This window comes from Equus quagga, chromosome 6 (assembly GCF_021613505.1).
Source record: "Equus quagga isolate Etosha38 chromosome 6, UCLA_HA_Equagga_1.0, whole genome shotgun sequence".
In the NCBI taxonomy this organism is placed as follows: domain Eukaryota; kingdom Metazoa; phylum Chordata; class Mammalia; order Perissodactyla; family Equidae; genus Equus; species Equus quagga.
Genome location: NC_060272.1, coordinates 22,491,949 through 22,517,331, shown reverse-complemented (window position 1 = coordinate 22,517,331; position 25,383 = coordinate 22,491,949). Strand labels below are relative to the sequence as shown.

At 34.8% G+C, this 25,383-nt stretch overlaps 1 pseudogene; it reads right to left on the bottom strand.

Annotated features, from left to right (window-relative positions):
- Positions 1-16,970: 16,970 nt before the first annotated feature.
- Positions 16,971-21,321, bottom strand: LOC124241186 (tripartite motif-containing protein 60-like; annotated as a pseudogene).
- Between the last annotated feature and the right edge of the window lie 4,062 nt (positions 21,322-25,383).

Sequence of the window (25,383 nt, the reverse complement as noted above, 5' to 3'; positions counted from 1 at the left end):
GAAGTGAGGTTTGAAAAAATAAATTTTAAAAAAGATGCTGAATTCTACATGATTGTAGATTACATCAAAAGTCATTCACCATCTTTGTTAATTCTTTGTTTTAAAGATATTCCATCATTTATATTGCGTTACTCTTTTATTGTGAATCAGAAGTTGGTATGTATGTTTCTGTGTTATCATTGAGTGTATGTGTGTGGAAATCAAGGTGCCTTTTGAATAAAATCTCGTGTACCAAGTTTGAACAGGGTTTTATTTCTGATGAGCTCTGCAATCATCTTAAACTTGTATTTAACATCTAGAGCTAGTAAATAATATAAAATAAATCATAGGTTTTCCTAAAGGCCAGGTAAAACATTTCTCCCACGAATGAAAATCTATAGTTATAATGAAAATGCATTTTTCTTTCGCTCACATATTTATACCGTGGTCCTCAAAACTTACAGAATTTCCAGTGCATATATCGATTTTAAGATAAATGAAGAAATTTTGTAAATGAATACGAGGCAAAACATGATTATGCAATTGGAAGTTAGCTTAAATCAGTGGGCCTACATAAACAATAATGTAGGTAGCTTATGTGCTTAAGAAACTTCAGAAACCTGCTCACTTTGCCAGAATAGCTTCCCCTTCAGCCAATTTTAGTCTCACATCTATTTCATGGGGAATTTTTCTCTTTATCGAACTGGGTGCTTTTCCAGCTAGATAAATCCTGTCATTACAATGCAAATGTGAGAGAATTAGCATATGTTAGATAAAGACGGGCCCTTTAGAAAACAGCTAGGGCCCCAGTTATGGTAGGAAGACAAAGGGGTCCCAAGTTAAAGTGCAGGACTCCTGTGTGCCAGTCATTGGGCTAAGAGTAATGTACCAGAGACAAGACTGACCCTATTCGTTAATCTACCTAAACATGATGGCCTGCCATTAAACGAATTCTGAAAAAATACCGAAGAATATATATAGTTTAAGGCAGAATGAGTAAGTTAACTAATTACTCTAATTTTTCTGTGAATTTTTAAAATTAATTCTCACTAAAAGATGAGACTAGTCAATAGAAACTGATATCAGAATTTAGGTAACCAATTTCAGGTCAAGAAAGATAGATTTTTTTTTTAAATAATAAAAGACTTTATTTTACATTATTCTACACTCTTTTCCCCACAGATCCTTATCTTTCTTTCATGGTGAACTGCACGTGTGTAGCCCCTATACCTCTTGACAGAAACTGACTATTTAGTGTCCAAATTAAATTATTCAGATACATTATATTCACATACAGTCCATGAAATAAGAAAATATAAGCATGAGTGTATTGTTCTGATGAGTATGCAAAGAGGCAAGTTGACAAGTTTCGTCATGCATTTGAGCAATTATTGCCAACCTTTGAATAGACAGCATAAGGTAGGAAGGTGGTATTTTTTTCAATCTATGCCAGGTAAATTTGGTCTGTATACGTGATGCTTCATTAATAACTCTGCTGCTTTAATAACGTTATAAGTGGGGGAATAATACCAAAACAAGCATCTTTTCTAAAGTTTGAATCTACAGGTTAAAATGGTATTATCCTAAATTCTAGACTAATTATGGCCCTGAGGTAACTCATCATACCAACAAGTTTTCAGGTTGGAAGACTCTAGATTCAACCACAGGCAGGTGTTAGAGACACTCTTAAAGAAGACTAAAGATACGTCACAGATAATCGAAATGATAATTTTGCTTTCCCCGTTTCTAGGCTATTCTCTTATACTAATGCAGATGCATACATAGTAAAAACTTTCAACCTTATATTTACCTTGGCTATGCTGAAAGCATGTTAGCTTCCTCCATGTGTAGTAACATATCTGAGATCTAGAATTGGATGGAAGCTCATGGGAGCTTCCATTACCATTCCTCCTGTGGGGCTAATAGCTTATCACAGTCTTTTGGAAATTTAGGTTGATAGATCACTTGGGTACATACAATAACCAGCAGTCAAAGTATGGCTTATTGGGAAGTGGAAAGGACCAAGAAAGGGGTAATGAAACTTGCTTGCTGCTTGGTGTCCCATTTTGCTTTCTGTGAACTCCCAGAATAGGCAGTCTCACGGCTCAAAAAAGTGTGTCAAGATGAATTTATGTCACAAATGTGAGAGTGGTGGACTAACCCAAGACCATTGCTTGTCTATTTCTCTATCCTCCAATTAGTTACCCCATCCAGAGAAAGCTTCATCTGGTTAAGAGCCAGGGACTAATAGCAGCTTTCTCTAACTGGAGTTTGTTGCTCTTAAAGTGTTTTTCCAAATCCCTGTTCTACAGGAGTGAGAACTTACTGGCCACTGATCTGTTTCTCCGAAGGTTGCCTCAGTAGAGACAGTACTTATTCCACACGGTTTCATTTACTACTGAATTTAGCACATCAGAAGCAGAGAATATTGGCCTTTCTTCTGAGGTAGCAGTTTTATTACTTTTGTTTGCTTGAGCATTTGCTACTTATTCTCATTCCTTCATTTCTTATAATGAACCAATTTAAAATAAAAAATAAGTAACACAAAATAAACTTTAAGAAATCAGTATTATACCATGCCACATGATTACTATGCAGAAGTAAGTCTTATACTGATATATTTTTTACTTGAACTCTTTAAATGTTTTATTGTGAAATAAAGTAAATGGGAAAGTGCATCAACTACAATTTATCTAATAATTATAAAGGCAGCACCCAGGTATAACACTTGGGTCAGTAGCTTATCTTTATGTCTTGCCGATTACAACTTCTCATCTCCTAAGCATGACTCTTGGAGAAATGTACTTTCAAACAATATATATAAATATGAATTGTAAATTAAGCACTAACAAGGTAATAGAGCCTAAATTACCAATATCACATCATTTTATAATCTAGACACGTTCTAAGCAAAAGTATTACTTATCCCAATTGAACCAAAATGAAATTGAAATTGTTTTTCATAAGATATCATAAATTAAAGAGTAGTTAATTTTAGAACCAAGTCTGGAACCCATTCTTCATGTGTCTCCCACCCATTTTTTTCCTGGATAAATTAGAAAGAAATACTGTATTGTGAAAAGAAACTGAATTAAGATACAAAGGCATAGTATTCTTCCAAGGTCAGTTCTCATCTTAGCGTTGTGTACTGGGTAAATCATTTAACCTCTTGATATAGAGAATGAGTATAAAATGAGATGATATACATCAAAGTACCTAGTAAATTAAGTAACCATAAAAGCTATGAAATTCTTTTTCTTAAACTGAAATTCTAATCATGATACAAAATGATTACTAACAATCGTAATGATTATGGTGATAATAACTATCATATATTAAATGTTTATTGTCAGATGCACTAAATACTGAGCATATAGTTTTTGCTTATCCTCATTGATTTAGTGGTACAGCCAAGAGTGAAGTCCAAAAGTCCACTTCACCCATACACACTGCTTCTATCAGCTCCAAAACATTTAGCTGTCTATGATCTATCTATCTACCTACCTACCTATCTATCTATCTATCAATACATCTAGCTACTTACATATGCAGATACACAAATCTACACAATAAAGTGAAGAAAAACTCAGTATGCTTTAATTTAAAGATAATCATATACATTGTGTATGTGCCCACAAACGTAATTTTTAATGTGAAAAGCCACCTTTTCTAGCTTAATTATTAAATTTCAATTATTTAAAAAGTTCGCACCTGATTAGTATGTGGAAAAGTTTTAGGAAACAAAATAACAGAAACATATTAATTTAAAAAGTATGGCCCTAAAACTCTTCATTAAGAAAGATATTAAATATTACCCTGATAGACACACTATCTTTTATGTTGTTCTTATTTCAAGGACTTCTTTTTTTTCTTTAATTGAGGTCATAATAGTTTATAACATTGTGAAATTTCAGTTGTGCCTCCTTACTTGTCAGTCACCATATAAACGGGCCTCTTCACTACTTTTGCCCAACCCCCAACCCCTCTGGTAACTACTAAACTGTTTTCTTCCTTCCTTCCATCCTTCCTTCCTTCCTTCCTTCATATGGACAGAACAAACAGTCAAATTTAATTTCATTAGTGAAAACTGTAAAACCAGCTAAGGTTAACTCGTCTATTAAAGTGATTTGGCCCAGTATTTACCAATATTGCAAATGACTATAACAAATGAATCTATGACACTGATCCATTATTGAAATAGAATGATTACTTTATGAATTTAGGAATATCATTCCCTAAAATAACATGCAAAATTAGGGTAAAACGTATATTATATCCTTCTCCTTTATTTTTCTAGTGAATGCTTGAAGTTTCTTTGTATTTTGCCTTTACTCATAAGTAGATCAAACGAATATAATTAATTGTCCCAAGCTTTATATTCGAGGGTTAAATTGAAGAACTGAAAAAAGTTTGAAAGCACACTTTGAAATATGATTTATTGTGTTTTTTCTGTGGACTTTGTGTGATTAATAACTATTTTTGAGTTTAAAAATTCCTTTACACAGTTCTTTTAACATCAGCCTTGGCCACCATGCTTGATTGAGATGGATATGAAGACAGTCTCTTTCCACATGACTCAACTCTGCTGAGTGAGATGCGAACAATGAGAACATTTGTTTTTTTCTTTCTGGTCAAACCTGCTTTAAATTGCCTTGCATAACTCATAAAGAAATATTCTCGATGCACCCAGACTTCTTTGTGTATTTATAAGTTCTGGTGCACTGCCATGAACCTTGTCTTAAAAAAATAATAAAAATCAGCTGATGATTCCCTTAAATTCTTGAACTTTATACCTTATTTCAGGACATTTGCCCCACTATTTTTAGAAAAAGAAACAAAGCACTTGATTCTGTACTCGTTTTTAAGAATAAGAATATAATAGGCACTTATCTTTATTTCCAAAATGTCTCTTGTTATTAAAATCACAATTTTTGACAACATTTTGTGTTCTACAATGGTTACAAAATATGGTTGATTGTTCTAATATGTACTTTGAAGTGTCTCTAAATTATAGATCCATGACTTTTTTGGCGTTTAAAACAACACACAAACAAAAATGATTTGCCAATAGTTTCCTGGAGACACAATTCAACCATGTTAACACAATCAATAGTGCTGGCTTGTTTTTCTTTCTGATACATTAGGCCTGTATATTTATTACAATTATTAGATCTTAGAAATCCACAACCCTCATTGACATTAAAAGTGTCATCCACTCACTTTTAACAACTAGATTGATGTCATGGTCATCAATGGGTAAAAATGGAATCACCCTAATTTAGGTTTAGTAAATTGCTGGAATAACTTCCCAATTAGAAAAAAGAAGAATCTTCTAGAAAGTCAGACATTAAATTCAATTGATTCTACTTCCTAAAATACATATCTCAAAAATATATGGCCCTTTGGGCTGCCTAGTGGCATAGTGGTTAAGTTCATATGCTCCACTTCACCACCAGAGGTTTGCCGGCTCGGATCCCGGGTGCAGATCTAAACACCACTTATCAAGCCATGCTGTGGCAGTCAAACCACATATAAAATAGAGGAAGATGGGCACAGTTGTTAGCTCAGGGCCAATCTTCCTCAGCAAAAAAGAAGATTGGTGGCGGATGTTAGCTCAGGGCTAATCTTCCTCCAAAAAAAAATAAAAAACAATGGCTCTCTTTTTGTCCTGCTACTATCTATTTTTATAATTTCCAAGCAAAAGTTCAGTATCTCTTCTGTACATATAGAGGGAGCATTGTAAAAAGAAATCATGGACCATGGCTTCATTTTGCCTAGATTCAAATCCCCAGGGTTTATTGCTGTATTAAAGCACTTGCTAAGCATAGAAAAGGGGTAAGTACCTGTAGTAATTGTAGACATATATGATTGCTTATGTTATCTAAATAGTATTTTATGCTAGGTATTATTCAGAAACTAGTTTTTTATATACTTTCAAGTGTATGTCTAGGTGATTTTCCTCATATTAATATTTATATATCATCCTTGCGCATGCCTCCTTTCAGCATATACATGACTATTTCTCAAGAGTCACTATTGTAGAAGCATAAGCGCAAAATTAAGTGAGTAGAAAAGGAGCATGTGATTTTGGAGACGGGAGCTCAGAAAACAATGGAGGATATCTTTTTAAACTAAGTTTTGAAAAACATAAAGCATAGTCAATTAGTCAAATAATCTCACTTGCCAAATACAGTAGAAATAATTTTGCCACTTTAGGAAGCTGAATTTGAAAAATGAAAGCGCTTGCAAGCTTCTTTGGTTCATTCATTCATTCACTTACTTTTCTGATTAGTCAAAAATATTGATTAATCTCCTGTTATATGTCAAACACCAGGAAAAGAATTTATATACCAACCCCATATAGCAAATGAGAACATATGAGTGTAAATATATACATATATATATCATATTCATATATATTCATAATGAGGAAATTGTGAAATAAAAATTTTGAAATAAAACTATCTTCCAATAGAGGCAAATAGAAATTTTATTTAAAAAATATCTCCAAAGAGAGGTGTGGAATGCTATTTAGTCACTAATTGTTATTCTAACTATATGGAAGAGGGAATAATCCAGATCTATAGCTTAAAGAAGTATTAAGAGTTAGGCAAGGAGACAAATGGTAAAGGGTATTTTTATTTTCTTAGAGGTGTGAAAAAGTAGATTCTCCTTCAAAATATTTAGAAATGGTTGAAATGTAGATAGTGGAGAAGGTCTGAAATGCGCTTAGCTGGGTAGGAAGTAAGCAGAAAGATGCTCACTTGTTATGCTAGATTAGTGGGATCATTATATTTTCATTTTTGGAACAATATTCTAGGTATAAAATAGATTATGGATTTGAGGAACACAGTCCAGTGACAGTACCATCTATATTTATTTTAACAAAACACTTTCATGGCATTTACCATGCTTCAATGACTTCAATAATGACCTACAAGTCATAGTCAATAGTCCAAACATCATCCTAAGAACAAGGTGGAGTAAATAAAGATCTCCAAGGAGAGGAGTGGCAGAGTCATGTACTGCCTTTAACTTGTTATACTGGTTTCAGTGTTGAGAATTGTAGCAAGAAATAAAACAGGGGACCAGCCCAGAAACTCAGGCAGTACTCATGCTTGGATAGAAGTCAGCCTGCCTTTATAAAATGGGCAAATGGGCATGGGGGTGGTAAGAAGTGAATGGATATTAAATACGTAATGTAGGTAGAATTGATGGTAATTGATGGTTGTCTAGATGAGAGGAATAAGAAAGGGAGAAAATTCAGAGTCACTGTGCATTTATGGCTTACATAAATGGTCAGCAATGATGTCCTTCACAAAAAGACAAGCAAACGAAAGAAAGCAATACAGAGGATGGAGAAATTAGTTATGTTCAGTGCATAGCTAGTTGGAGGTGATTGTGGGTAAATAAAATAAATATTTCTAATATGAAATTAGATACCACTCTGAATCATATAGCAAAGAGAATTTGGATGATGTTCAAGTGTATCAATAGTAACTGAATATTTGAAGTGAATAAGAATTATCAAACTCTATATATAGAAAAAAGAAAATATGGCATAGGAAAAAAAAAATTGTAGTAGCAGGAATAAAGGGGAAAGAGAAATAGCAGTCCCTAAATTGACCTGATAAAGGTAGACCAGAATCGAGAAGGGGATCTAGAAATTGCAGTGTCATTAAAGTAAGATAAGTTAATGCGAAGAGGGTAACCAACTCTGTTAACGATACAGAGAGATTAAAAAGAGAAGGGAAGGAAATCAGAGATGATCTTTATGTTTTAATATTTTTAAATTAATAGTAAATTATTTTAAGGCAAAGATTTAATGTTGTAGACTAGAGTTCATGCAATATTCTTGAAGCACAAAAAAGAAACAAAGTCTATGAAATCTATATTTTTAGGTAGACAAATAGTAATTTGATAAAATATGTGTATGATCTAGAAGTTTATCTTCTCAACAGGAAAATCATAAACATTTATGATTGAAAAACAGATATTGTGTTCCCTGGTTATACTACTGTAAAGAAAACAACATGTCAAAATTTTCAAAACATCTGCTCCAAGCTCAAATATTTCCATTATAATATAACAAACTACATCTTTAGAGAAATTTGACTCCATGTTTATTATATAAAATGTGTCCTATGAGCCAAATAAATGATTTTACATGCTATCATCATGATAGAAATGGGCTATATAACATGAATCAAATGTATTTTTGGTATGGACTTGACTGCAAACTTTTTACCCAATTTTAATTTATACAAGTAGCCATATACTGTGGTGATTGAGGTTCTGTAACACCTCCATATGTAAGATATTCATATCCATGAATTATGGACTGATTATTTTCTGTGTCTGCTTATATTGAACTCAATTATTTAGAAAAGATTGCAACCAGTATCCATGATGAGGTTCAACATGGTGATAGAAAATTGTAAAGAGTTTATAACAAAATAATAAACATTCTGTGTTAGAAAACCTTGCATTAAAAACTATACATTTGGGGCTCGCCTGGTGGTGCAGACGTTAAGTTTACACATTCTGCTTCAGTGGGCCAGGGTTTGCTGGTTCAGATCCTGGGTGTGGACCTACGCACTGCTCATCAAGCCATGCTGTGGCAGGCATCCCGCATACAAAGTTGGGGAAGATGGGCAAAGATATTAGCTCAGGGCCAGTCTTCCTCAGCAAAAAAGAGGAGGATTAGCGGCAGATATTAGCTCAGGGCTAATCTTCCTCAAAAAACAAAACAAAACAAAAAAACCTATGCATTCACATGACGTAACAGATTATTATAAACCCAACAAATTTTACTCGCACTTTTACAATATCACTGTATTTGATTTGTATCTGAATGACTGTGCTGACTTCAGATTGAATATTAGCTTTCAATTCCTTCTATAACAGACATGATAATTTACCAGGTTTTTGGTTTCCTAGTAGCTTCTATTAAAACATAATGCTCCTACATTATGTTGCATCATTCATTCTTGTGATCTAAAATATAATTTGTATAAAGAAATTATATTTTAAAAAGCACATGACTACTGAAGGGGTGCTATGGCACGTTTGTAGTCTTTGTAATATTGAGTTAAATCCTTGAATATATATGACATAAATGTCTAATTCACCTAGGCCTTTCTCTTCCTGCACCGTTGTTTCTCGTCTGTTGAGCCATGGGAGAGTGAAGGAGACGCTGGACGGTTTAGAGTCTACACTTATTAAAGTTAAGGAATTTTCCGAAGACTCTGAAACCATAATCTCACAAACTAAGAACTACCTTTTATTTTTTTAAATTTGCAACTCAAGATTAAGAATAAGAAGGAAATAATACAAAACTAAACTTTCTCTTAGCAAAAACAAAGAAAATAACTTCTGAATTCACACCAGAGTCCATTTGGTAAGTATGCAGAAGTTGGAAGGTTAGAAAATCACATGTGTTTGGCAAAATAAAATGCAAAGTTCTGTATAAGGTAGGTTTATTTCAGGTCTCATTCAAACCGAGTTTGAGGGAATTTTAAAATATTCAAAACACTTAAGTATGATATTCAGAGACAGATACATATCTTAGATCATGTTAGACCTATTTACACATCTTAGATCATCTTACAAATAAAATTAAGTAAAGTAAACTTTCTAAATGTTAGTACATAAAGTTGTGTTTTTTTGAGGATGATAAGCCCTGAGCTAACATCCAACCCCAATCCTCCTCTTTTTGCTGAGGAAGACTGGCCCATCTTCCTCCACTTTATATGTGGGACACCTGCCACAGCATGGCTTGATAAGCAGTGCATAGGTCTGCACCCGGGATCCGAACCGGCAAATCCTAGGCTGCCGAAGCAGATTATGTGAACCCAACCGTTGTGCCACCAGGCTGGCCCCCATAAAGTTTTACCTAATTTATTTATACATCTAATCCTTTTTTGGATATCTCCAGGTAGATTATAAGATTTGTAAGACATATAGGATTGTATACGGTTTATGGGATTAGCATATATAGAATTCATAGGATTATAAAATTATAGAACAAGGGAAAATACAGTCATTTTCCCCCCAAAAAGCAGATTTTTCACTAAGGGCAGATTTTGTTACTCAAAAGAAATTAAATCCTCTCTCCATTTATTTGCATATTTTTTCTCTTTGAGAAAAGATTGTCTTGTGGAAGGATAAATAATTTCTATCTATCTCAATTTGTTTGAATAGAAATTTTTGAGATTCATACAGCAAAACATTTCATTTTATTATTATCTTTTAAATCTATAAATCAATGCCTATATTTTATAGTCTGCTAAGAGAATGACTGTTTCAGATTATAGTCAAAACTTTCTAAATTTTCAGACTCTGATAATATCTTTCCCAAGATTAGAGAGAGATGTCAGTAAATAGATATAGATAGAGATATGTAAATGTAGATATATATTATATACATGAGATATATACACTATATATATAATATATAGATATGTACTATACATATCTATATATATATGACAAATGTCAACTACTGTAAACCTACTTTCCAGAAAAGACACTGACAGGATGAAAATTAATTTTTGCATTGTGTTTTTATACTGAAAAATAGAAGAATCAATCAATAAGAATCTCATACCATGTCTAAATTAGATTTAAACTGGTTTTATATCATACTCTGAATATTTTTCCTTGAAGATATCAAAAGATAGCAACAACTTTTTTTTGTGGAACATTCTGATTCATTGAATGCCTACTGACACTTCATTGCTATCCCTCCAAGAAGCATGTTTATTTTTTTATAGAGAGGTAACTTTAGTTCAGTATTTTATTTAAAAACATTTCTTTAAAATATTTGATCTATTTGTACCAGTTCAACATATCAGTTGTGCATGCTGAAACTAACAAGTAACTGTAACCCAAACTTTATAAACATATGGCTTTTCAGAAGCTGTTTGCTACCAGATGGAAGATTGCATGTTATGCTCATGGTAATTAAGTCCTAATGTCTTCTGGTAAGGCAGAAATTTCTTATAAGCAAAATTGTCATTGGCATGCTCCTAAATAAGCCATAAAGTACATTTAAGGCCATCCACTAACAAGTCTGTCCTACCTGGTTTTTCTGCCAGCAACAGAATGGATCACAGCCTCTTGGCTGAGCTCTCTATGAAGTAGCTTGTGTTTAGGGCACATGCACAAAACAGTTTCCATTGTTTCTTTAAATACTGGAATCACACTCAGAAAATTGAGAGTGTCACACTATGAGAGACACAGAGGACTGAGCTGAACTCAGGCAAAGCCATGTTAACCTCTCCTATCTCATTTTCATTCCACGGCATATGCTCATTGAATAAAATAATTCACAAGTCACTTTAAGTACTTATCTCTGTTACATTACTATTTTCTTCCCTCTCTCCCTATTTTCCTTATTTTCTTCCTTTTTCCTATGTCTCTTGTTTTTTAACACTTATCTTTCAAACATGAAAATTAAGTGTATGGCTTGTCTGGCCTTAAACTCATTTTTGTTTTTTTAATCTATGGCATGTACAAATGAGTATTTGGGGTTTTTATCTTTTCTACCTGGGTGGTACCTAATCAACTGAACACTGAGTTCTTTCATCACTGTCATGTGGTAAAATAGATTCCCATTTTCTAAAAGCTGCCTTTTAGAACAAGAAATTATTTTTTCTTCAATTAGTAGTTAATGTAGGTTTTAATGAGCTAAAGAAGAACACATGGTTTATGTATCAATACTTTTCCTCAGTGCTACTTCTCTTCCTACCGACACTTTCCACAATGGGCAAGGAGGCAGCTGGGACATAAACATTAGGGAATATAAGAAATGATGAGAAAGAGAATTGAAAACGTTATCTGCACAGACCATATCTTAAGGCAGGTCTGTGACTATTGCACTAAAACTGACTATTGTTTTCCTCTCTACTAACTCCATTACAGAACTTGTTGCAACACATTTCCAAGCCTATGAGCCAAGAGGAAATCACAAGACATAGGAGACACTCTTTAAATTTTTAAGCAAAAGATCCAAAACATGTTTTTTTTGTTTTACTTTTCTAGCAACAAAAAAGAAAAAAAGGATTATCAAAATAGGTTTTTTGGTATTTTATGGACAGTTACTCAGGTATCTAATACTCCTTAAAAAAATCCAATTTTCATTAGCCCAGTAGCTTCCATGTCTGACCAGTTTTTCTCCTTGTGGGAAGGAACAGAGTTCATACATGAGCCATGAACATGCCTCATCTATTTATGGTCTTTCTCACTTAGCAAGAGCAGTAGGAAGAATTCACACTTATATAAAACTTTTCAACATAAAATTACAATTGGATATGTGAGCATATAGTGGAGCTCATTGGCCAAACATATGATAAGCATTCAGTAAATAACAATAGCAGGTTGCCAGGAAGGCAAAACAATTATAATTTCCAAATCCCAGACTGAAAAATTGATTTTATAGAAGCTTGATAGTAGATGAATGACAGAATGGCTCCAACTCAGATTTTTTTCTCTAATTATAAAAATAATGCATAATGAGGTAGAAAAATATTTTCATTATAATTATGTATTGAACTTTTCTTTTTTTCTCTGTTTTGTACTAAGTCCTTTAATTGTATTTCCTCAATCAATTTTCATAAGAACTCATTTGGCGGGTACAATCATATTTATGCTATGTTAAAAGAAGCTGCCTTAGAGAATTTAGCAATTTACTCAAGGACACATAGCTGTTAAGTATAAAAGACATGAAGTCAAACCAAGTACCAGGATCGTGGTACCACACATTCAACCACAATATTATTCAATACATACTTATGTGTTTTATCATATTAACAATATTAGCATATTAACATTTTACATATTAACATATTAACATAGCTTTCTGTTATTTTATCAGTCTCTTTCTCTCTGCCTCTTTTAATTTTTTCTTCTATGTATGTATTTAAAATGTACTATTGTATACCATTTTTTGAAAATTCATTAATTATAATTTGCTCTTAATAATACTTAAATATCTTACTAAAATATTTTCCAAGATCTCTGGCTATACTTATTTTAAATTCTGAGAAAGGAATTTACTGAAATTTAACTAGTAGAAATATCCCTGTTTCCCTCCAAAGATTTTAGAAATTTAGATATATAAAAACGGTTACAGACTATTATAATAGTCTTTAATATTTATATTAATATATTTTACATAACACAATAAATATTATGTATTATATACTACATATAAATATAACTTATAGTTAATAAAATGTATTATATTTTAATAATTTACATAACATGACTACTATTACTATTATACACAAAAACTATTTATGTGTGATAGTATCTGTTTCATTCATAATCAACACTGTCATTATAATCTTTGATTTACCTTTTAATTGAAAAGTAATGTCCATTTGCTTTAAAAATAGAAAGTATACTTAAGAGTAAAATTGAAATAATATATACAATGTTTAAATTTGGGGAAAATGTTTCTGTGTATAGAAAATTACATTTCTGTTATTTTTACTTTATTTTGTAAAAAGTAATAAGCCTGAGATTATGCTGCATATACTGTTTAGTAAAATTAATTTGAAATATTTTATAACATTATTTCACGCAATTCAAAAGTTAGAAGAACAATATAATAAACTTCTGTTATAAATTCCTTAGATTCTGTAAAAACCACATTATTAAAGATTGACATCTCTGATCTCATTCTCCTCCTCCATAACCCATATTCTAATGTTGTGTTCATCATACACATGAATGACTTCATACTCTTACTACAAATACAATAAATCCCTAAGTTATATTTGTACTCAGTTGATATTTCTTTGTTGATAGTATTTGCTAATATTCCAAAAACAATGTTGGATACTGATGATGGTGGTTGAACATGATTTCTTTTCCCTTCTCTGTTCAGAACTAGTAGAACACAGACAGTCATCAAAATACACTAGTACATTAATTCGGGAGTCCAGTACTAGCCCCACTGCAGAATGCACTGAGGTGTTCTGACCACACCAGATATTGATTTATCCAAAGACAGACCAAGAAAGTGGAGAACGTCTCTGTGCCTATGTTGGAAGGGGCTAAGGAGGGAAGTGGGTTAAGCCTTACCCTAGTTAACTTAAAGATGGCAGAGGAAACAAAGACTTGTACCTGATCTCCATTAAAAATTTAGGACCAATGCAAAGGAAACAAGAGTTATAAAAGTGACCATGAATGAGCAATAGCATATATTATACAAATCTAGCTCACTACAGAAGTACGAATAAATGAAAGTTAGAATTTCGACAATAAATAAACTCTCTGCACAAGCATTGAAAAAATAAGTGAATGGCTCAAATTTTTCCCAGTATCATAAGTGGTAGGTGAATATATTATTAAAAGTTCCTCAACATTTCTTCATGTGAGAGAAAATGTTGTTGAAAGTTCCTCATTTATGGCCCACTGACTGGACTTTGAAAAGAGGAAAAAACAGTGCCTGCAGTGCCATCCATTTGCAATTGATAGACATTAAATTTGGTATATTACTTAAGAAAAGGAATACAATAAAAATAAAGGATGCCGGAATACTTCAAGGAACTCAAGTTAAAAAAAGTGGTTAAGCATCAACAATATATGTAGAGAGGACCTTGATTGCTGTCTGTGTATCTCTCTCCATGCCTGCCTCTGCCTCTCTCTTCACTTTCACTCTTATAATTATTTTTATACCGTTTTCTCCTGACTGGGTTCTGGAACTCTCCATTTGTATACTTCACACATAGGTAAGTAGAAAGAAGACCTCCACAAAGCTTTGTGTGTCACAAGCCAAAACACATAATTCGCTTTGAATCTTTGTTTCAGAATTCTTATTAAGAACTCAGTTCCATCTTAGGACAGTTTCCCAACAATGGCAGATGTTAGGAAAATACTGAAAGTATACTAATAAGAATAAAAGGAAGGGGGAAGGCCAGTGCCTAAAAAAGTTGTTTTGGGCATTTAACACCATATTTCCTTGCAAATCTGTCATCAGACAACCAACATAAAAACTCAACCCTAACATTACATATACTCTGGTAGTTATAAATCATTTTTAAACATACTTCTATCTAACTCATTCCAATCATCCCACACAAAATGCAAAAAAGTCCAAAGGAAGTCCAAGTATTATAACCAGAGGAATGAGATGTGGCCACTGTTGCGTGAGTTCATACACACTTGCTTTGGTTTTTATTTTAATGGTTCGACAAACTATTGTCTTAATGACTATATTTTACCAACTCCAAGTACCACATATGCAATAGGTAAGTTAAAGATAGATTGCTTACAATTTTCATATTTACCAAATTGGAAGATGAACAGCAGCTTTACAATGGCCTTTTATACTAGAAAGTATATTATATGGATAAGGGCTCTGATGCGAATGGAAGAAGCAACAAACAACCGATTTATTGATTCTCCTCCTTTTTAAAAAAATGCATACAATATTGTGGAAGAATGCCCAGTTGTGGCTTATTTTGCCTTAGTTGAGTAATTTCTGCGGATCCCTGCACCTAAGATTTTCCATAAAGGGTAACATTAACAATCCCATGTTCACCACACTTGGTGTTTTGTTGGAATCATAACTCCCCTAAACATCACTTGGCTTTTTATCCATTTCATATTATGGACTGACTTATTAAAAGTACATTTCATAAATCTTCCTAAACATTCTCTTAAATCCCCAAAATTGCTCAAACCATTAGTCAAACCTGGCTAAGTTACTCATTTCTAGCAGGAAATTCTGATTACATTTTCATCATCTTATCTATCCATGAAATAGTGCTCCAAAGGGCATGAATTTAAAAATTTTTAAGATGTTTTTACATGGTATGACTAATATTCTTTGAAATAGTGCCACAAACTTCTACACGCTTTCCAATCCAATGCTGTTTGAACCTAGTAAAAAAATAGATATAGGGCTATCAGGGTAGAATGTAGCACTCACTGGAGTCACTGGAAGAACTTTAGAGAAGGAAATGCCTGTCACCACTCCTGAAGCTCCTCTTCATTCCAATGCACAAGATTCCAAAAGTTCCCAGCAAGCTTTCTAATTTTAGGTTTAAAATACTGGATGGCCTTGATTCATCAAGTTTCATGGTTGTGTTTTTCTTTTTTTAGATCAGTTGATATATCTAAAAGTTTCCTCACTTAACAAAGTCATTTATTTGTTCTATTACACCGAAAGCATTTCAATGCAGGCCACTGGGGAATGGTGTGTCTCTCTCTTCAATAAAGCTTTCCTGAAGGCAAAAATTCCAAAAAGGGATTCTGAACAAGTAACACTATAGACATCCACTACAGTCTTTTTTTTTTTTTAATAAAAATATATATCTTGGGATGTATTAGTTAGGGTTCTCTAAAGAAACAAGACCAATAGAATGTGTATTTATGTATATAAACAGAGATTTATTTTAAGGAAATGCCTCAAACTATTGTGGAAGCTGGCAGGTCCAAAATCTGCACGGTAGGCCAGCAGGCTGGAGATCCAGGGGAGAGTTAATGTTACAGCTCCAGTCTGAAGGTAAACTGCAGGCAGAATTTCCTCTTTCTTGGGGAATCTCATTCATTTTTCTCTTAGGGCCTTCAACAGATTGGATAAGACCCACCCATACCATGGAGGGTAATCTGCTTTGCTTAGAGTTTACTGATTTAAATGTTAAACTGTTCTACAAAATACCTTCACATTGACATTTAGGCTGATATTTGACCAAATATCTGAATATCATAGCTTAGCAAAGTTGACACATAAAATTAATCATTACAGATGTTTTAATATAATTCTCAAATATTTCATCATAGAATTTTAAAGAACCTGACAATTGTACCTTAACATCTGTGAAACTAGTATTTCTCATATTGGAGAAAAAATCATTCTGGTTTTTGAAGCATAAACCTTAAAAGATCCAAATTACTGAGTCCAAATTTACAGGCTAAGTTATAGGTACAAACAGGTACAAACAGAAGGAAAATGAAACAGTTGTTTCCCAAGTACTTTATCTTTCACAAACAGTTACTGTAAAGATTTTAAAAGTTTCAGAATCTGTTCCGGTATAGAAATATGGTCAAAGGTCTTCTGTAAAATAATCATTAAAATATAAAGAAAAGGGAAAGGTGCCAAGATGGTGGCATAGGTGGACTCTGAACACACCTCCTCCCATGGACACAACCAATTTACAACTACTCTGGGAATAATTACCCATGAGAGAGAACTGAAAACTAACTAAAAAGAACCCGTGCAGCAAGGAGCAGTCCCGATTGAGGTATAAGAGGCAGAAATTCCTTTCTGGAGAGAAAAAAAGCCACCTTCTAAAGCCATAGCACTTCAAGGCTGGCTGGGAAAAATCCTAAAGTACACAGCCTTCACTGGAGAAGTGGAGGAGCTGAGTAGGGGAGCATTACTGCTATAAGCATCCTTTGGACTCAGCACAACCGAGACAAGTGTTATAATATCTGGCTTTGCTGACTACTAACAGCAATGGGGAATAACTCCAGAAAAGCTATCAAACATAAGGGGGAAAAAAGCCAGTTCTTAAAAGGCCCATGCACAAATTCACTAGTTTCAGAGAGCAACCTAAAATAATCAGAAAGGTGCATAGTCCTTTGGTGAAAAGAGACTCACCTGATAGGCTCTGGGTGCATCTCAGTGAGAAGTGAGACCTCTCCAGGGACTGAAACATTGGTGGCAGGCATTCTGGTGACCTGATACTGAAACAGATGTGACAGATGCCATCAGAGTTCTTCCCCTGGCTTGTTAGCCCAGGGTCTGTCCCACCCACTACAGCACCAATTTCATCCAGCTCAGCCAAGGTAGGCAGCCCACTCTAGGGACTGGCCCTACACAACAGCAAGCCCTTGGGCAACTTGTGGGCTTGCATAGGCTGGGTGTCTGGATCCTCTGCAGCCAGATGAGTGGGTCTTCCTTTGCAGGGCAGGGTGTGTATGAGGAGAGGATGGAGTATGTGGGGCATTGGTGTAGTGTGTGGGGCCTCTGCAGTGGAGTGACTGGGTCCACTTCAGTGGGTCAGGATGCACACATGGGGCAGGACTGCATTGATGGTGTGTTTGGCTCTGTGGATGGTGGGACTTGTTAGCTGCAGAAGACGTGCTTCTCAAACAGCCACATGATAGATCGACCCTACCTTCAAAGCCTGGAACAATTGGATTCTCTGGGGCCTGAGGTCAGCCCCACTCAGGTGCAATCCTGAGAGTTGACAACAGCCTTGAAGACCAAAGGTCTACAGCAGTTGTAAGCCCCTGATCCTAGCAACCAGCCATGATGGAGGCCTAAGCACTTAACAGAACAACTGCAATAGCAATGTGCTGTTAGACCTTGCAACCAACTGTGATAGGGCTCCCCATACCTGATAAAGTTACTGAAGGGTCCATAACAGCCACATGCAGCTGAGAATTACAAGCAGCTGGTCAATGGGACAACCTAGCCTCCCTGGGCACCTGCAGAAAGAGTAATTCTGCCACAACAGAGGGATACACATAGCCCACACAGGGGTCACTCCTGGAACATTTGGAACTGATGACAAGAGGGCAGCACACTGCTAGGCCTCATAAAGCTTCTCTTACATAAGGCCAACTCTCCAAGATCAGAAGACTTAGCAGACCCACCTAATATATAGATATAAGCACAGAGAAAGAAGCAAAATGAGGAGGCAAAGGAATATGTTCCAAGCAAGGGAACAGGACAAAACCCCAGAAAAAGAACTAAATGAAACAGAAATAAACAATCTACCTGACAAACAGTTCAAACAGAAACTCATAAGGATGCTCACTGATCTTGAGAGAAGAATGAATGAACTCAGTGAGAAAGTCAACAAAGAACTGGAAAATATAAAAAAGAACAAATCAGAAATGAAGAATACAATACTGGGAATGAAAAATTCACTAGAGGGACTCAATAGCAGAGTAGATAATCCAGAAGAACAGATCAGCAGGCTGGATGAAAGACTAGAGGAAATTATCCAAGCTGAACGGAAAAGAAAAAAGAATTAAAAAGAACAAGAACAGTCTAAGGGACCTCTGGGACAACTTCAAGGATACTAACATTCATATTATAGGTATCCCAGAAGGAGAGGAGTGAGAAAAAGTGGCAGAGAATCTGTTTGAAGAAATAATAGCTGAAAACTTTCCTAACCCAAGGAAGGAAACAGACTCCAAGGTACAGGAAAGACAGAGAGTGCCAAACAAGATAAATCTAAAGAAGCCCACATCAAGACATATTATAATTAAAATGTCAAAAATTAAAGATAAAAATGAGAATCCTAAAAGTGACAGGAGAAAGGCAACAAGTTATGTACAAAGGAAATCCCATAAGGCTGTCAGATGACTTCCCAGCAGAAACCTGACAGGCTAGAAGAGAGTCACACAACATATTTCAAGTGCTAAAAGGAAAAACCCTACAGCCAAGAATACGCTACCCAGCAAGGTTATCACTGCAGCATTATTCACAATAGCCAAGAGTTGGAAGCAACCTCGGTGCCCACCAAGGGACGAATGGATAAAGAAGATGTGGTATATATACACAATGGAATACTACTCAGTGATGAGAAAAGACTAAATCTGACCATTTGTGATAACATGGATGTATCTTTAGTGTATTATGCTAAGTGAAATAAGTCAGAGGGAGAAAGTCAAATACCATATGATCTCACTCATAAGCAGAAGATTAAAAACAACAACAAACAATCACATAAAGACAGAGATTGGACTGGTGGTTACCAGAAGGGAAGGGGGGAGGAAGGAGGGCAAAAGGGGTGATTAGGCACATATGTGTGGTGATGGGTTGTAATTAGTCTTTGGGTGGTGAACATGATATAATCCACACAAAAATAGAAATTTAAATGATGTACACCTGGAATTTATATAATGTTATAAAGCAATTTTACTGAAATAAAAAAAATGAACTGCTAAAAAAAATAGAGAGAGAGAGAAAAAAAAAAAGACCTATCATTCTTAATATAAAAGAAAACTTCACCCATCTCATAGGCCTGAAAAATGTCAATATTACTGGGTCTTACTTTTGGCATAAGCTTAATTCTTTTAGAAGCAAATGCAACATAACTGCCCTTAACTCCCCTAACTGCACAGAATCCACCCAGAGCTAATGGCTAATTCCGCCAGTTCCCAAGAAGACAGTCTATGTAAACCCCTAAGTTCCATTTAGGCTTGCCTTCCACTTCTATCTCCCAGTAATGTCCACCATAATTAAATCCATTAGCATCTAGAATACCAGGGTAGAAGAAAAACTGTTTGGGTTATAACAAAGGTTTTGTTCTGTCTTTCCGTATTGCATAATTTTTCTATCCTCAAAGATAATAAGTTGAGGATGTGTTGTTTCAAGATCTAGAATGAGACCTCCTGGAAATGGCTTGGTAATTTTGTCCAAGCTGGAATACTGTGGAGGAAGTTCGAATCTATGTGTTTTTTTTAAACAGAATGAAAAGAGATCAAGGTGTTTTAGGTTTTTATATCTGTAGTGGATACTCTTAACAGATGTTAACAATTTAAGTTCAGATTGCACACTCTTGCCCTCTATCTTGCTCAGTTGATGTTTGAATGTGCAGATGTGATTGAAAAATTTTATAAGATTTTCATTTAGTTTTGTTATAATGTCCAAATTTCATTTTGTATTTGCCTAAGAATATCCTCTTTTTCATTCAGTAGAAACAGACTAACTTGTTCATATTAAGAATTTATTTCTTCTTTCTTACATTTTATCTTTTTTTTTCAGCTCCACTGATTTTCTGGCTTGCAAAGTTAATCATATTTTCAACTCATTCCACATTGTCCTTCAAGGGCTCAATGTTGCATTCTAGAATTTTCCTATTATGAGGATAGCTTTCTAAGTGGGATATATGTGGTGCTTCTGGTATTTAATGGAAAAACTGCACTGTGTACATAAAACCTCTAGGTTCTTTTCACAGAAAAGAATCAAAAGCTGACTGTACTTCTTATGTATAACATTCTCTTCCTGACTCTTCCTCTTGCTTCCTCTGATCTGGAGCATACCTTAGCAATTTCAGTCAAATTACTAAGCTGGGGTTTGCTCCTGAAGTTCTTGTCTGAAGACTAAAATGACAGACAGGGCATAAAAATGTGTCATTTAGATCCTTCCAGGACATATTTATGCAGGAGTGACAGAGCTGTGCCCACAGTTGATGGTCACTGAGTCTTCAAGTAATGCAAACAGATGGAGCTGCTAGACTCCTCTTGGAGGTCTGCCAGGGCTGTCACAAATTCCTCTGAGCCGTGAACAAAGATAGCACATAAGGTGATGCTCCTTTCACCATGGCCTACCTCTCTAGAGCTCAAGACCCAGCAAGAATTTAACATCACCCAGACCTCAAAGACTGTCTAACTTTAGGTTTCACTAGCCTCACATGCTGATGGCAGGCACTAAAGTCCTGCTTAGTTTCCTTCCCCTCAGCTCTGGAGGTTGCCACCAATAAGGATCCACAACTTGCAGATCCATCACATGTCATCTACCTAGAGTTAAGTTCAATGACCTCCTTCTTCCAGAAATTAGCCACAGGTCCAAGTAAGCGAATGATCATTCCTTTACAATGTAGACATCTAGAGAATGCTACCTCAACCAATGACAAACTGCTGACTTGTATCAGATGACTCAGAAGAAGCTCAAGCTCAGGAAGCCTTTGAGCTGAGTGAAGCACAGGACAGAAACCTCAACACAAACCTGGTGCTTGGGTCCTGCATCAAAGGGGCACACTTGGCCCCTCTGGTGACTGGCATTCTGCCAAAAATGGCAACTATAGTCTTTTGAATATCATCATAAACACACACATGTGCACACACATATTCATACTCTAATACAATCCAATTATGCCATGTAAAACTGAATTCAACCACAACCTACAGAGAGAGAAGTCTGTCTCTACTGCTTTCACCCTTGACCCAATTTCAGTCCAGAAATAAACTAGATTAATTGAATTAAAACATTTCACGTCAATCCTCTACACCAGTGATTTTCAATATATGGTCATTGGTCCAGGAACAAATTCTTGGTTCATACTCCAAACCTACTGAATCAGAAATTCTGGGGGCAGAATTCAGCAATCTGTATTTTTACCATCCCTCCAGGTGTTTCTGATGCACCTAAATTTTGACAGCCACTGCTGTACACAAAACCTTGCCGTGGTTTACTAAGAGTTAAAGTCAAATTCCTTGCAAAGGTCTAGGACTTAAGGACTTTTTCTCCTTTCATAGCTTCTTAATCTCTTCAGATGCACTGGTCTCTTGGCATTTCCATGAATAAACCTGATTCTCTAACATCTCTTTACATTGTACTTTCTATTTCCTTTGCCTCATATCTTCTCCTAGTGTTTCGTATATTTCAACACCTCTCTCTTTACTGAAATGTCACTCTTCCAATGAGTAGTTTTGGATCTCCTGCCTGAATTCACATCCTCCACTGAGAATCTCTATCTTCATTCCCTGTTGAAGTTTTTCCTTAATATTCATCACTACCTACCGTACTACATTTTTAGCTTAACTATCTTGGTGACTGTCTACTCCCTAAGTTGGATCCTGAGATCCAAGATCCTTGAAAACAGTTTTTTGTGTGGTTGCTTATTTTCCTTTGTTTGGTTCACTTCTGAGGGCCAAGAATATCCAAAACTGCATGTCACAATAAAAAAATTGGTGTGGAATAACTGAATGAAGAAAACATTTTAAGTAGAAAAAATAAAGGAATTTCATCATGGTCTACATCAAATACAATTTTTAAAAATTAAAATATTTATTTACTTCATAGAATGACTGGATACACTGTTTTTTGGATTACATTAATTATGTCTATATTATTTCACAGGTGCACACAATTTCAACTGTCTGTTATCTACTTGGGATTTTAGAGTGGTTGATTTCAAGATAACTGTGTTTAGTACATCATTTAACTCATACTTGAAAGCCTTTATGTTTATAATATTTTTCTGTGTTTTATCTTTCATTATCCCTACATTTTCTTTCCACATCTTTCCTTCTTACCAGGAAAGATCAATATTTTGTGAAATTTATCTCATTTGTTTGCTTTCAAAATTTCTTAAGCAATATTGGTGTTACTGCCTACAAACGTAGGTTCCTTACCCGCCACACAAGAGGGGCTAAATAAAAACTAGAACACCAGGCTTATGGCAAGGAAAGCGTTTTTATTTCAGATGATATCAGATGGAAGATGAGAATGAGCTGTTAAATTTCTCTTGTTTCATTTCGTCTCCACAAAGAGGGGAGGCGAGGGGTTTTAAAGGTTTGTGAGGAATGTGGATGCTTTTAGAGAGGTGGGGGGAGCCAGGCGCCTTGCTGGTCAGAGCTTTCCCATCAGCCTGGATGTGGCCTTAGGACACTGTCTGCAGGGAGGAGGCGGAGAGGATAAGGAACCCAGGTGGGTGACCTTGGCCATTTGTCTCTATGGCATATAGTGGATTGTGGAGCCAGGGAGCCAGGGAGTAAGCAGGGAAAAGAGTGCTTTAGTTTTAAGCCCATATAGGCCGAGTTTAATGTAGGGGAACTGATATCAGGGCCGGCATCATTGGAATATAACTGACTTATAATTTTATGTATTTTAATATATGTAGAACATTTCCCTTGTTAGAGCAAAACATATTATTCCATTTGATAATTATTTCAACTGTCTAAAAGGATGTTCATAAAGATTGTACTACTTCTTAAATTTTTGTAAGAATTATTTTTATTCTAAGATCAATTTTCACTTCTTTATTTGTGAACTCTCTTTTATACGTGACTTACTCAGAAACACTCTAACACTGTGTATAATAAACTACAAAGCATATTAATGGCTATTCCCTAAAGAAGCTTTTTCAGTTCTCTATCTAATTTTATTATCTCTGAAATAAGGAAGCCAGTCTGAATTAGTGAAAACCACATGAACTGGGACACAGGAATTTGGATTTTATTGAATTTGCTGCCCACTCTTTTGGCCTAGTCTTTTAGTCTCACTGGATCTCAGCTTCCTCATCTACAAAATTAAAGCTTTGGATTTTAGACTTCAGTAATGTATCCTGATTTTGCCCTCTGTAAAATTGCAATTTTTTTCATGTTCTTTTACTTTCTTCTCAGGCTTCCCTGTAAAACATAGGTTTTCAAGCTGCTTCATTTCATTTTTTGGCTCCTGGGATATTTATTCCCATGGGCTGAGGGAAAAAGAGCTTCCTGCAGGGTATTTGATAGTTTTTTCTTGGTCAACCTGTTCACTGAATACCTATTCCTCATATTGGAGCTTATTAATGATTTTCTTTCATAATTCTCATCATTTACCCACTTTTACAAAATTTATCATGATCGAAAAGGACACATGAGTCAATTTATTTACTCCGTTACCAATTTGGATTCAAGCTGTTTTGTCCCTCAAAGTTTGCAGTTCAATGCACGTGTTCTATTTTCAATGATGATCGCATACGTGTAGTCTTCCTTTTCTGTTTTGTTTTCCTTTACTTCAGGTGTGTCAAAGAAATTTCTTGGCAAAATTCTTCTTTAATTATTACTTTCTCCCAAAGATCATTCTTTTCCTCTTAATTTCACTTTTGGAATAAATGAAGAGAAGAATAAATAAAGGGACGGATGGTCAGTTTCATTCACGATATTATCTCTACAAATATTAAATCAAATAAAAATAGCAGTGGTACATGGTCAGAGAACCATGGGAAATTACATTGTTTTGAATTTTTTAGGTGGTAAAAACACTTTAATGGTAAGTCTAGTGGATGAGAAAGTCTTTTATTTGATAAAAGTAAAACAAAAAATAAGCATTTTATTTGTCTGTTAAGAAAATCCTTTGGGTTACAAAAAGTTTTAACTCTAAATGGTTTTCTCTAATTGAAATATTAAACACAAAAAAGAATAGGTGTTTTATATAGCTCCAAACCCCTGAGGTTTCAGCTATATAAGCAAGGAATGAAAGAAATATCATATTAAAAATGTATGAATTTTATTTATTTATCAGAATTATTTGGTGCCTTTTCTTTTGTAACTTCAATGTGTATATTGTTCATTTTCTAGTCTCAAGGTCAACTTTCCTCTAGGGGCACCATGGAATTTCCCAAAGTGTTGCTATTACTTGCTATTAGCACTTCCTTTGTTATTACCTCTGTAGATCTTATCTGTCTGCAGTTCTTTACTCAACTTGTCAAAGTGAGCCTTGCGTTTTGTCAACTCTGGGTATATCCGAGGGATAGAAGAAAAATAGAGAAACTCAAAAATGGAATATAGCAATTTTTCTCCTCATTCCCTAAATTTTACTCAGAATGCTGTCACTTATAATCCAAATGGTCGTGATATTTCCCATGTGGATAATGCTTTTACTACTGAAAAAACACTTTTTCACAAGAATTGCCTTTAATAAACAATAATTTTTACAGGGAA